A 15,225-nucleotide genomic window follows, 5' to 3' on the forward strand; every position below is an offset into this window, starting at 1 on the left:
CGATTCTGGGGGAATCAGGGAATACTTCTAGGAGGAATGACAGGATGGAAGGTTTGGAAAGACGAAGGAGTCCAAAATGTAGGATAAGGAGTAAGCATAGAAGTTAGAAGAAAAAAGGAAGAAATAATGTCCCAGGAGCCTAAGGAAGAGCATGTCTATGAGTTTATAGTGTTTATAGAGTATGTGGTCAGTATGAGGTCAATGAAGCTAACAACTAGACATAGAATAATTAGTAAGTTATTGGGGACCTTGGAAAGAACAATTTCAGAGGTAAAAGCCAAACCGAATAGAGCTAAAAAGGCAGTAAAGACCACGTAGGCAGGATTATTTTAGAGAAGAAAGTGAAACTTGAATATGTTAAATGCCAAGGGGAAGGACCCTGGCACAGATAGGAGATGTTGAAGATGAAGGAGACAGATAAAATAATGGGTAGAGCCAAGTCTCTGAGGAGGTGGGAGTGGATGAGTTATAGACAGAAGGTGGAACAGTGTAGCAGGAGAGGAGAAAGGAGAAAGGTTTGCATGCAAATGATGCCAATTCAGAGGTTTAATGGCAGGAAGTTGAGAGTTTTCTCTTCCTCTAGTAGTGTTATGGAATTCCTTATGGAAGTGATAACTAGAAAACAAATTTTGCCAATGGCTGTTCCATTTTGTTATGATTACAGTCACGCTATTTTCAGATTTACAGTCTGAGGTTTGTCATGCACAATTATCAGATTACAAAACAGCTGTGAGCATCTGAGGCCAGAACTTGGTCTCATCCCCTGTTTGCTGTGGAGCCTAGGACATTGTTAGTACTCAGTGCATGCCAGGTACTCAAATAATAAAGGCAGAGAGCTCTTGTGCTTATCCCTGGGATTTGCAGCCTGCAAGCTGATGCTGAAGAGTAATTTTGATTCTCTGGCTCCAGCTGTGAGCAAGCCACATGAAATTGTTTTCTGTCACTTAGGAATTTGTAGGGAGTATTCAATCTTCCCAATTGCCGAGACCAAGTTGTACAGAAGAAGCAAGCAAAGGACACAATTACTGATCAAACTCTGGTTTCACTGCTTTGTGTCTCGCAACACTCTGCCCTACTATGCAGTCACTGGATTCTGGTTTGTATGGTGGGCTTATGTGCTCCATTTATCTCACCTCCTAGGCTGAGAACCCTTGAAGTGGGACCAACTCAACCTTGGCTCTTCTTTAGCTATTATCCTGGGATCTGGCACATAGTCAGTGCTAATAAATACTGGGTGAATGAGTAATGACTGAATGAACTTATTGAGTAAATAAATGAATGATGAAAAGATACATACTACAGTCTAGGAGAGTTTTCTTCAGTGGTTAGAGCCTTGGCCCACAGACTGAAGGGCTGTGAGTTTGATTCCCAGCCAAGGACACGTACCTCGGTTGCAGGTTCAATCCCTGGCCCCAGATGGGGCGCAAGCAGGACACAACTAATCGATGTGTCGTCTCTCTCACATTGAAGTTTATCTCTCTCCCTCCCTTTCATTTTCTCTAAAAAAAAATTAATAGGAAAAATATCCTTGGGTGAAGAGAAAGAAAGAAAGAAAGAAAGAAAGAAAGAAAGAAAGAAAGAAAGAAGAAAGAAAATATACATACTACAATATACTGAACACTAACTTTTTTAGGCTTGCAGAAGCAGTTCAGGTTTTCTTCACCCCAGTCAGAGCAGCCTAATTCTGTTAACTATGTGGGGCCCCCACTCCTGATGCTAAGCTTATTTTTCTACTTTCATTTTTACCTTATGTCCATTTTCTCATTTACTTATTTTCCATGTGTCACATATTCAGCCTTAAATCTTGATTTGAGACAATTTGGAATATAAATGGGTAAGAAAAAAAAAATCTGCTGATCCCTGGGCAGACATATGGTTCAAGCCTCTATATCTTTTTTAAAAATATATTTTTATTGATTTCAGAGAGGAAGGGAGAGGGAGAAAGAGATATGGTAGAAACATCAATGATGAGGGAGAATCATTGATTGGCCATCTCCTGCATGCCCCACATTGGGAATCGAGCTCACAACCCACGCATGTGCCCTGACCAGGAATTGAACCATGTGACCTCCTGGATTATAGGTTGATGCTCAATCACTGAGCCCAGCCGGCCGGGCCCTATATCTTTATTAATGATTTTGTTCCCTCTGCCTAGAATGCCCAAGTCTTTCCTACTTCTCCTGCCCTTTATGGGCTTAGAAAACTCCAAGGCACATATATATTAGTTAAGCTTTTTAAGTTGCAAAGAACAGAGGCTCACTCATGTAAAGGAGGGAGGTGGATGAAGGGAGAAGAAGTATATGTCGGGGTTGTGGGTGGGCATTAGCTATATAATAAAACCCTAATATGCAAATAGACCAAACGGCAGAACAACCGAACAACCGGTCGCTATGATGTGTGCTGACCACCAGGGGTTGCACACGAAACAATGCGGACGACGGCCGTGGCGGGATGGTGGAGCAGGTGAGGGGGGATGCCAGACCAAGGCGGGGTGCTGGTTGCTGTCATTGGGGCAAGCCTCTGGTGATTACTGAAAATTCTTTGCTCCCACATGCCATGGTCCCGCCCGGTGCTCACACCTGTTGCTGGCACCCAGTGCTGGCCCCGATCGCTCAGCACCATCAACGGGTGTGAGTGGTAGCTGCTGGCCCCGATCACCCCTCAGGGGTTCTCCACCACCCCCTGCTCCTAAGGGGTGATTGGGGCCGGCAGCCGCCTCTTGCACCCGTTGCCGGCGAAGGCCCCACTTGCACCTGCTGCCAGTGCCGGAGCTGCCACTTGCACCCATTGCTGGCGCCGGCCCCACTCACACCCACAGCCAGCGCCGGAGCTGCTGCTCGCACTCAATGCTGGCGCCGGCCCCAATCGTTTTGCGCTGTCAGAGGGTGTGAGTGGGGCCAGTGCCATCAGCGCGTGGGAGCAGTGGCGGCGGGAGCAGAGCTGCCAGCAGACAGGGTGCTGGGGGTGGCAGCAGGAGGGGCCGGGCTGGGGTGCAGAGGATGGGCTGAGACCTGCCCCTATGCCCACTGCAGCCTCGTGGCCCACAGTTCCTTTCAAGGTGCACAAATTTGTGCACTGGGTCCCTAGTAAATACATAGATAGCCTAGAATTGGAATTGGAAAACTGTTGGTTCTGAAAGTAGTAATTACCTTCTTTATATCTCATGGTCTCTCTACTTTTCTTAGCAAGTATGTTTCATTCCCTATTTTCATTTCCCAACCAGCCAAGTTTTGTATGGTTTCTGCTAAACACACTTCAGTGTGTTTCCAGCTTATCATGGTTACTCTGGCCTCTCTACCTCACAAGCATTTTCATCAATATCTCCATCCAACCACCAGTTCTCCCTGTAGTCCCAATTCACACTTTTGGAGCAGGAATCTGGTTGATCCCAGCTTGTCTGTTTAAGCTAGGCTGTATCCAGGAGGAACACGATCCTATGGCTCTCTTAGCACCAAAGCTGTGAGCAGGGAGGGCAGTTTCCCTTTGGAGGAGAAGTGATCTTTCCTTGGTTTTTCCAGTGCAAGGTATAACCTGCTTTATTCCAAAGTAACTTATACTTTGTTTCTGATAAATCTGTTTCTCATACATTGTATAAAAAGGGCCTAAGATTTTTTCCAGCCTTCATTCAGAACTTATATTTACACTAGAGGCACAATGCACAAAATTCGTGTGGGGGTGGGGAGGTGTCCCTCAGCCGGGCCTGTGCCCTCTTGCAGCCCGGAACCCCTTGGGGGATGTCCACGTGCCAGCATAGGCCTGCTTCCCATGGGGAGCTGTTCTAAGCCAGCAGTCAAACATCCCTCTCACAGTCTGGGACCCCTCGCTTCTTACCGCCCGCCTGCTCACTGCTCCTTAGCGCTGCCACGAAGGCAGGAGAGGCTCTCGCCACCATCGCTGTGCTTGACAGCTGTGAGCCCTGCTTCTGGCTGAGTGGTGCTACCCCTATGGGAGTGCACTGACCACCAGGGGGCAGCTCCTGTGCTGAGCGTCTACCCTGGTGGTCATTGCACATCATAGTGACCCATCGTTCTGGTTGTTCTGCCATAATGGTCGCTTAGGCTTTTATTATATAGATTACAAATGGTTCTGTCCTTTACACAAGTCTGTAGGTGTATGTGTTTTTAAATAGCTTGTTTCTGCAATGAACTTTAAAATACAGCACACTTTATATATAACTTTTAAAGACCTTGACATATGGGACTTATATTCTGGCCATACTGGAGCAATTCATACTGAACTTGCCCTCCCACTGTAAACAACTCTAATCCTGGACACAGTGTATGAGGAAACTCTTTTAGGCATTCCCTCCCAACAGTGATTTTTGAGGAAGGAAATACCCAACGTGAGTTATGTGTTTATCTTCACTTTCTGCCTGGGACAATTGCTTGATCATGGTTCAGGGAGATAGAGCCAAAGGAGAGTATGATGACACCAGTGATACAACCCAGGTATTGGAATTAGCAAACAGTGACTTTGAAGCAGCTGTTACAGATACACTTATAGACTTAAAGGAAATAATGAGTTAATGAATGAGAATCTAAGCAGAAAAATGGAAATGATGAAAAAATACCTATCAGAAATGAAAAATGTATTGGGTAGGCCTAATAGCTAAATGTGAAGGTGGATCCATTGAAATTATTCAATCTGAAGAACAGAGAAACAAGATTTTAAAAAAACTAAAAAGAGCCCTGGCTGGTGTGACTCAGTTGGTTGGGTGTCATCCCATGCACCAAAGGGTTGCTGGTTTGATTCCCATTGGGGGGCAGGCAGGAGGCAGCTGATCATTGTTCCACTCTGGAATCAATGTTTCTCTTTCTCCCTCTCCCTTCCTCTCTCTCTCTAAAAATCAATAATAATAAAAAAGAACCTTAGTCATCAGTGGGAATATGTCATATATTGTAATTTGGGACATGTATATAGTTGGATCCCAGAAGGAAAGAGAGAAAGGAGCAAAATATTTAAAGATATAATGATAAAAAAATTCCTAAATTTGATGGAAAACATACAGTACTATCAGAAGTGTAATAAGCCCCAAGAAGGAGAAATACACAGAAAACCACACCTAGGTTCCTCATAGTAAAAATATTGAAAAACAAAGATAAAAATAAAATCTTGAAAATAGCCAGAAAAAAATGAAACATTTCATATAGGAGGATAATGATATGATTATGGCTGACTTCTCACTATAAATAATGAAGGTCAGAAAACAATGAAATGACATATTTAAAGCACTGAAAGAAAATTACTGTCAACCCAGAATTTTATGTCCAGCAAAAATACACCTAAAAAAGGAGGGCAAAATAAATATGTTTTCAGATAAACTAAAGCTAAGAGAATTTGTCATCAGTAGACATTTACTATAAGAATTACTAAAGGAAGTTATTTAGGCTGCAGGAACATAATACCTAATGGAAGCTCTATCTATAGGAAGAACCAAAAAAAATACTGGAAATGGTAAATATGTGGCTAAAGATAAAAGACTAGCTTTTTATCTTCTGTTGCTTTTCTTAAAAGACATATTAAAGTAAATATTAAAGTAAAAGATGCTTAAAGTAAAAATAATACCATTGTAAGGTGGAGCTTATACTGTACATAGAAATAAAATACATGACAACAATAGGGCAAAGAGTAAGGTGGTGATGGTAAATGGAATTAAGATGTTATAAGGCTATTACATTATGAAATAGGAAGTGATATGATATTTTTTTATTCTTAGTAGACTATGGTAAGTTTAGGGTGCATATTGCAAACCTTAGAGCAACCACAAAAAGGTACAGCTAAAAAAAAAAATAATAGAGATAATAAAATACTAAAAACACAGACACACACAAAAAATAGTCAACACAAAAGAAGACAAAATGAACAGAGAAACAAAAGTGAGGAAAGAAAAAAGCAAGACTCAACTATATGCTGCCTCTAAGAGGTAGAATTAAATGTAAAGACATAGAAAGTAGAAAATGAAAGAATGGGAAAAATATACCATCAAATGGAAAGCTGTGTGGTTATAGTATTATCAGAACTAAGTAGGCTACAAGACAAGAAGTATTTCCAAAGATACATAAGGACATCTATAATAATAAAAGCATAATATGCTAATTAGACCAGATGTCCTTCCGGACGAAGCCAGGGCTGGCAGCCGAGGGAAGGAAGGTCTACTCTTGCACTAATTTCATGCATAGGGCCTCTAGTTTTATAATGATAAAGGGTTAATTTAAGAGGAGACATGTAATCACAAATGTGTATGCTTATTAATAGAACTTCAAGATATCTGAATAAAAACAGAGCTAAAGGGAGAAATAGAGAAATACACAATGAAGGTTGTGGGTTTTAACACTCCTTTCTCAGCAATTGAAAGATACAGAAGATCTGGTAACCAGCTTGACCTACTTAACATTTATAGAACACTACAAGAAATGTAGAATGAGTATTACACCTAAGAACTACAGAATGTTCATAAAAATAGACCATATATTAGAACATGAAAAAAATCTCAATACATTTGAAAAGATTAAAATCTGACAGATTTTAACTCAATTTAAACATCCCTCCACAAAAGAAATAATCTCAGCATACTAGGAATAGTTTGACTAATATAGAATTAAATTAAAAATAAATAGCAATATGTTTTAAATCCCTAAATATTTAGAGATTAATGAACATATTTCTAAATAACACCTGTCAAAAAAAACACATGAGAAATTAGAAAACATTTTTGATTGAATGGTAATCTATATATACGAAAGCTAACATGCAAAGTGTCCCCATGGGAGTTCGACCAGGAGACCGGGAGTTCTATCACTTGCTATGATGTGTGCTGACCACCAGGGGGCAGTGTGGAATGAAGGAAAGCCTCGGCTGGCAGCCGGCAGCTGGGGAAGGGAGGCTCTGGCCAGCAGCCGGAAGGCCCCAATCGGCCCTGATCGCTGGCCAGGCCTAGGGACCCTACCCATGTGCGAATTTCATGCACTGGGCCTTTAGTGAATATATAACATCACAAATTGTGGGGAGCTGCAAAGTTGTGCTTAAATGCCTATTTTAGAAAAGAAGAAATATTTAAAATTAATGTTCTAAGTTTCTACCTTAAGAAAATAGGAAAAGATGAGCAAATTAAATTCAAAGTAATAAAAGCAAGATTTATTTCATCAATTCCATTTATTTTATTGACTTATTCATTTATTTTATTATTTCATAGAAACAATGAGAAAAATAATAGAGAAAATTAACAAAGCCAGAAGTTGGCTCTTTTTGAAAAGATTAATAAAATTGGTAAAACCTAGCAAGGTTTATCAAGATAAAAAAGAAAGCACAACAGCCAATATTAGGGATGAAAAATGAGATATCACTATAAATCCCCAGACATTAAAAAGGATTAATATCCTCAATAGGAAATATTATCAGCAACTTTATGTCAATACATTTAAAATTTAGACGGAATGAAAAAATTTCTTTAAAAAAAACACAATTTACCTTAAGTGACACAGAAAGAAATGGAAAATACGAAAACACCATACCTATTTAAATAAATTGAATTCATAATTTAAAACCTCCCCACAAAGAAACTCCAGGCCCAAATGGTTTCATTGTATCAAATATGTAAGAAATAAATAGCACCAATCTTACACGAAGTCTCACAGAAAGTGGAGGAGAACTAAACAAGACCCAACTCATTTGATGATGACAAAATGAAAGCTATTATAAGCAAAGAAAATGACAGGCCAATATTCCTCATGAACATAGATGTAAAACATCCAAGAAAATATTAGCGAGTCTTTTCCAGCAATATATAAAGAGAATAATATATCAGACCAAGTAGGGTTTATTTGAATAACACAAACTTAGCTCAACATTAAAAAAAAAAAAATCAAGGTACTACTTCACATTAACAGAAAGAAAGGATGACATCTCAATAGATTCAGGAAAAAATTTTCACAAAATTCAACATTAATCCACAAAATATTAGTGAGTCAAATAAGATGATATACTTGGCAGATGTTTAGTAAACTGAAAGATGCTATATAACTGGAAAGTATTTCTATTGTCGTCCCCCTGTTGTGTCCAGTTTTCCCAGCACCAATCTGCGTTCCCACCAAAAGTTTACATCCTTGCCAACCCTTGTTAGTTGATTAACTGAAGATAGCCATTTCAACAGGCATACACACATTCTTAAAGTAAGCAGATGGGTCTATGCCTGTCACTTAAAAATGTTAATAATACATCTTGGCGAGCTTTCCATACAATGCATGCAAGTTTACGTCATTCTTTTAAAAATATGCATAAAAGCCCTGGCCGGGTGGTTCAGTGGTCCCATACACTCAAAGGTTATGGGTTAATTCCTTGATCCCTGGTCGGAGCATGTACAGGAGACAAGTGATGGATGTTTCTCTTTCCCTCTCTCTTCCTTCCTCTCTTGCTAAAATCAATCAATAAAAACATATCCTCAGGTGAGGATAAAGAAAAAATTAAAAATATGCATAATAATCCATTCTATGCCATAATTTATTTAACTAGATTTCCATTGATGAATATTTGTGCTTTTACATTTTAAAATACAAATAGGACAAAGAACCAAGGTGGCAGCGTACTCGCTGTCTCCCACAATCACGTCAAAATTACAACTAAAATACAGAACAACTATCATTCAGAACCACCTGAAAGCTGACTGAATGGAAGTCCCACAGCTATAGAAGTAAAGAAGAAAGCACATTGAGACTAGTGGGAGGTGCGGAATGGGCTGGCCCGACACCCACGTGTGCTGCTTTTTTAATCAGGAGGGAGATCATCTCTGCAAAGGTTGCACGTGAGGAGCAAAGGGTCCCAGCCCCACACCAGACACCCAGCCCAGGGTTCCAGAACTGGGAAGAGAAGTCCCTGCAAGCATGGGCTGTAAAAACCAGCAGGGACTGTGGCTGACTGACACAAGGCTGCTGGAGACCCAGGCATTCCATTTTAAGGGCCAGCGCACAAACTTACTCAGACTTGATACCTCTGAGCTCCAGCACCAGGCGGCTCTGGGAGAAGAACTGGACTGCCTGGCATCAGGGCAGGAACTCAGGAGTGGCTTTCTCCCAGACAGGGGTGCTCGCAAGGGTCATGGTTCCTGTGCTGGGATCTCCCCTATCAAAGGGCCGACTGGCAGCCATATCAGAGTCTCAATCTGCCTGGAGGACACTGTTAGCTCCACCCTGGGGATTCCCTGAGACCCCACCTCATCCAAATTGCAGCCTTGCCCAAGCTGTTTGCAGCAGCTTTTCCAAATGAATAGCCTGTCCTGGCTCCAGCTTCAGACTGCTAAAATCTCAAGCTATAGCCGGTGACAGTGTGCCCCAAACCTATCATTAAAAGGCCCAAGACCAGGCTCTAGCACAGGGGTGGGCAAACTTTTTGACTCAAGGGCCACAATGGGTTCTTAAACTGAACCGGAGGGCCGGAACAAAAGCATGGATGGAGTGTTTGTGTGAACTAATATAAATTCAAAGTAAACATCATTACATAAAAGGGTATGGTCTTTTTTTTTTTTTTAGTTTTATTCATTTAACACGGGCCAGATCCGGCCTGCGGGCGGTAGTTTGCCCACGGCTGTGTCTAGCACCAGCCTGCCTTGCTTCACAGCTGGTCCTTACCTCCTGCACAGCAGCTTTCCCACTGTAGTTGCAACTGGTCCGCACAGCCAATTGGCCTGGAGATCAACCCCTCCCAGAGATGCCAACAGCATTCAAGGCTCAACTACACAGTCCACACAGGGGCGCACCTAGAGTGCCCAGCTTAGGTGACTGGAGAGGACATTCATGAGAGCTTCAAGGGACTTAGTGAGGCTTTTAAGGATCTTAGTGAGATTTTTTTTTTTAAACATAATGTGTCTTATGTTTTTTTAAAATATGTTCTTATTTATTTTAGAGAGAGAGGAAGGGAGAGGGAGAGAGAGAGACATCAGCAATGAGGGAGTCATTGATTGGCTTCCTCCTGCATGACCCCTACTGGGGATCGAACCTGCAACTCGGGCATGTGCCCTGACCAGGAATCAAACCGTGACCTCTTGGTTCATAGGTCAATGCTCAACCACTGAGCCATGCCGGCCAGGCTATGTGAGAATTTCAATGACGTGAAAAAAGACCAATGAGAGATTAAGCATACACCAACTGAAATAAAGAACAATTTACAGGGATTCAACAGTGGAGTAGAGAATTCCAAGAATCAAGTTAACAATTTGGAATATGAGGAAGCAAAAAACACCCAATCAGAAGACCAAAAAAAAAAAAATATGAAGAAAGTGTAAGGAGCCTCTGGGACAACTTCAAGCATACCAACATTCATATTATGGGGTGCCAGAAGGAGATGAGAGAGAGCAAGATATTGAAAACCTATTTGAAAAGATAATGTCAGAAAACTTTTTCTACCTGGTGAAAAAATAGACTTACAAGTTCAGGAAGCACAGAGAGTACCAAACAAGAGGAACCCAAAGAGGCCCACACCAAGACACATCATAATTAAAATGTCAAGGGCAAAAGACAAAGAGGGAATCTTTTTTTAAAAAATTAAATCTTTATTGTTCAGATTATTACAGTTGTTCCTCTATTTTCCCCCCATAGCTCCCCTCCACCCAGTTCCCACGCCACCCTCTGCCCTTACCCCTCTCACTGTCCTCATCCATAGGTGTACGATTTTTGTCCAGTCTCTTCCTGCACCCTCCACACCCTTTTCCCCCCAAGAACTGTCAGTCCACTCCCTTTCTATGCCCCTTATTCTATTATATTCACCAGTTTATTCTATTCATAAGATTTTTTATTCACTTGATTTTTAGATTCCCTTGTTGATAGATATGTATTTGTTGTTCATAGTTTTTATCTTTACCTTTTTCTTCTTCTTCCTCTTCTTAAAGGATACCTTTCAGCATTTCATATAATACTGGTTTGGTGGTGATGAACTCCTTTAGCTTTTTCTTATCTGTGAAGCTCTTTATCTGACCTTCAATTCTGAATGATAGCTTTGCTGGATAAAGTAATCTTGGTTGTAGGTTCTTGCTATTCATCACTTTGAATATTTCTTGCCACTCCCTTCTGGCCTGCATAGTTTCTGTTGAGAAATCAGCTGACAATCGTATGGGTACTCCCTTGTAGGTAACTAACTGTTTTTCTCTTGCTGCTTTTAAGATTCTCTTTTTCTTTTGCTCTTGGCATTTTAATTATGATGTGTCTTGGTGTGGTCCTCTTTGGATTCCTTTTGTTTGGGGTTCTCTGTGCTTCCTGTACTTGTAAGTCTATTTCTTTCACCAGGTAGGGGAAGTTTTCTGTCATTATTTCTTCAAATAGGTTTTCAATATCTTGTTCTCTCTCTTCTTCTGGCACCCCCATAATTTAGATGTTGGTACGCTTGAAGTTGTCCCAGAGGCTCCTTACACTATCTTCATATTTTTGGATTCTTTTTTCTTTTTGCTTTTCCAGTTGGGTGTTTTTTGCTTCTTTGTATTTCAAATCTCTGACTTGATTCTTGCGATCCTCTAGTCTGCTGTTGGATTTCTGAATATTATTCTTTATTTCAGTTAGTGTGTGTTTAATTTCTAGTTGGTCCTTTTTCATATCCTCAAGGGTCTTACTAAATTTATCAGCGGTTTCTAGAAAATTCTTGAAAAACCTTATAACCGTGGTTTTAAAACTCTATGTCCAGTAGTTTGCTTTCCTCCATTTCTGTCATTTGTGACCTGTTTGTTTGTCTCCACATTTTTTATGCTTCCCTGTGTTGATAGAGTGGCTTTGTGTGCTAGGTGTCCTATAGGGCCCAGTGGCTCAGCCTCCCCAATTACCTGAGGTGAACACTCTTGGTGCACCCCTTTGTGGGCTGTGTGCACAGTCTTGTTGTAGTTAAGCCTTGATTGTTGTTGGTATCACTGGGAGGAATTGACCTCCAGGCCAATTGGCTGTGAGAATCAGCTGTGTCTATGGTGGGAGAACTTCTGTGCTGGAGACACCCTTATGGGGCAAGGCTTGCTTCAATGGGGTTTTGTTGCTCACTGAGTCTGCCCCCTGAGTGTGTCCCTTATGGATCTGGGGAGTTGTAGTCTGGAAGGTCCCACTCTGACCACTGGGTATACTGGCTCTTGGATCTCTAAGAAGGTGCTAATTTAGCCTCTGCCTGAGGCTACCCAGCAGGAGCTATGGAGAGATATGCAGATTCCTCTTCTTTGTTTGGAGTTTGGAAGTGCCCAGATGAGGCCCAGCTGTGAAGCAATGCAAGCTGCTGTGGGGCCTTGGGCCTTCTTTTGGATGTTCTGTGTCTCTCTGACCCAGCTGCAGTTTGTTACATAATTTTAGATTGCAAAGGGCCAAGGCATTTATATGCAAAAGCCTCTGCTCACAGCTTGGGTGGGGCGGGGTCTCAGGGAATCAACAGGGCGGAGCAAACAGCTATGGCTGATCCTCAGCCCTGCCCTAAGAGGCCCCAAGTGTCCTGCGGTAATTGCTGCAAGCACCACTGAGAGAAAGCCGCCCTTGAGTTCCACCTGCTGCCAGACAGTCCAGTTTCTCCCTGTATGAGTCTGGGTCCCCAAAGACTTGCCCAGAACTGGAGTTTAGATCAGTCAGGAGCTTGAGACTCCCTCCTGATTGAAAAAGACAACCACATCCTCAGTTGCCAGCCCTTTTCATGTGTGCCTCCGTACCTCTGCACTTAACTTCCGCACCTCCTCTGAGTCTCAGTGTGCTTTTCTCTTTCCTTCTAGTTGTAGAATTTCCACTCAGCCAGCCTTCCTGTAGTTCTGGATGATGTCCGTTTTGTCTTTTAGTTGTATTTTTGAAGTGGTTGTGCGAGGCAACAATTTCAGATGTCTACCTATGCCACCATCTTGGTTTCTCTCACAAAGAGATAATCTTAAAAGCAGAAAGAGAAAAGCAGTTAGTTACCTACAAGGGAGGTAACTACCTATACGACTGTCAACTGATTTCTCAACAGAAACTTTGCAGGCCAGAAGGGAGTGGCAAGAAACATTCAAAGTGATGAATGGTAAGGACCTACAACCAAGATTACTCTACCCTTCCAAGCTCTTATTCTGCAGTGAGCAATTATGTACATATATCTTTCGCATGTGTATGAATATTTCTACAGGGGAAATTCAAGAAGGTGGAATTACTGAGTTCAGGGGTATCTGCATTTAAAAGTTTGGTAGGTATTCAAATAACCCTATAAAAAGTTTGTGTCAGTTGGCGCTTCCAAAATAGTGTATGATAGTGCCTGTTACCCTTTATCAAGTGTTTCAAAATTTAGAGATCTCTTTCCACTACACTTATTAAGTGCCTTCTGTGTCCTTTAGACACTGTACTAGGCTCAGAAATTTGAAATGCAGTCTGTTTAGTAAGAGGAAGATCTGTTGGTGAATTACTGCTCCTTTGGGACTAAGAGCTTTTACCCTTTTAGAAACAGGAAACTGCAAGCTGGTGAGGTATTTAGTTTCGAATTAGCTTAATGGAAACCTGTTAGTGAGTTTTAAAATAAGGACCAAGACAACTGAAATGGTAAAGGAAGTCTCTTGGGCTCCAGACGGGAGGATGTACTGTCTGTGGGTTTACATGCTTCGAAGAGCCCCTCTTTCCAGGAACAATCATGTTTCAGCATTGAACTCTTCCGTGGAGATGTGAACTGTTGAAGGGTCTAGTCATCCCTGTGGTGGGTGCTTCCTAGTAGACAAAGGGCCACATAGATCCTGTGTGGCTGAGGGCAGAGCAGGGAGGGCCTAAAATGGAAATATAATGCTGTCATCTATCGTGTATTGGACACAAACTCTGGTCAGCCAACACTCAGAACTTTTTGTGCATCAACTCATTTAATCCTTCTAACAAGCCTATGGTGGTCTGAAAGGGTGTCATTATGATGCTTATTTTAAAGGTAAAGATACTGAGGTTCAGAGAAGGTAAGTCTAGAGTCATAGAACTAGCAGAGTGGGGACTCAAACCCTGGTATAGTTGCCTTCAAAGCCCACATTTGAGCTTCATGGGTACACCTACTTTTAAAAAATAAATCTTCATGATTAGAAACAGCTTAAGAATTTTTGATTTCCTTACCTCTAAAATATGCTTAGGGACAAATGGGTTGCTTATACTATTCTATAAGTCATATACCAAAACAGCTCTCAGTGCAGGTAAATGCCCAATGGGTGGCAACAATAATCATGTTACATTGACCAAAACTTTTATTTTCATAGCATCCTCCCACTACTGTGGGAAGAAAAGAGTCAGAGATGAAGTGGATGCTTTAGGGAGCTTGGGATTCATCTCATGACTGAGGGTGCCTTTGGAGGCTTTAAATCAGGAGAGTGACATGATCAGATTTGTTTTAGAAAGATCACTTAGAAATAGTGATTAGTTTGGTTTCAAATCCTGATTATTGTTGGTCAGTTACCTGATCTCTCTATGCCTCAGTTTCCTCATCTGTAAAATATGAATAATGATTGCTCCTACCCCATAGGATGTTTGTGAAGATTAAATGAGATAATTTAAAAATATAAATTAGTAAGTAACTGTCCCAGAATAAGTACCCAATAGCTCAACATGATGTTAATGATATAATTTTCATTAAAGTTGGGGAAATCAAATGTAGTTAGGCAAGAGATAGTAAGGGCCTAAATTAAGAGGGGTATAACTGGAAAAGATAGTTAGGAAAGATATAAAAGAGAGTTGTTAGACTTTGAAATCTGATGCTAATGGGAGGTGAGGAAAAGGCAGGTTTCTTTGATGGCTCCCAATTTCCAACCTGGGTGACTGAATGGATGGTGGTGTGCTGAGTGAGGTGGGAAATACTAGACAAAATAGAAGTTTGGGGTGAAAAAGAATATAAAGATTGGCGTGGGTAAAGAACATAATAAGGTCAGTTTTTAAGATTTGCGTTTGAATACTCTGTCATCAATTTAATGCGAGGTTCTGGGAAATCCATGCTACAGAAATAGATTTGAGCTTTACCATAGGTAGAAGATGAAGCCATGGGTGGGAATATTCTACACACTGCCCAAGAGAGGAGAGTGTAGAAAAAGAAGACATTAGGGTCAAGCACATATTCCTAGAGGGGTCAAGGATGTTGAGAAGAACTGTTGGAGAAGTTAGTGACATGAAAATAAAGTTGGAGAAGTTTCAAGGAGTGAGGGAGCACTCAGCAATGTCAGGTCCTGTAAGAGAATTGAGAAGTGACTACTAGGCAGCTGTGTTGTTACCAATTACTGCCCTTAGGATGCTCACACTAGTATAG

The sequence above is a fragment of the Myotis daubentonii genome, chromosome 11, assembly GCF_963259705.1.
Source record: "Myotis daubentonii chromosome 11, mMyoDau2.1, whole genome shotgun sequence".
NCBI classification, from domain to species: domain Eukaryota; kingdom Metazoa; phylum Chordata; class Mammalia; order Chiroptera; family Vespertilionidae; genus Myotis; species Myotis daubentonii.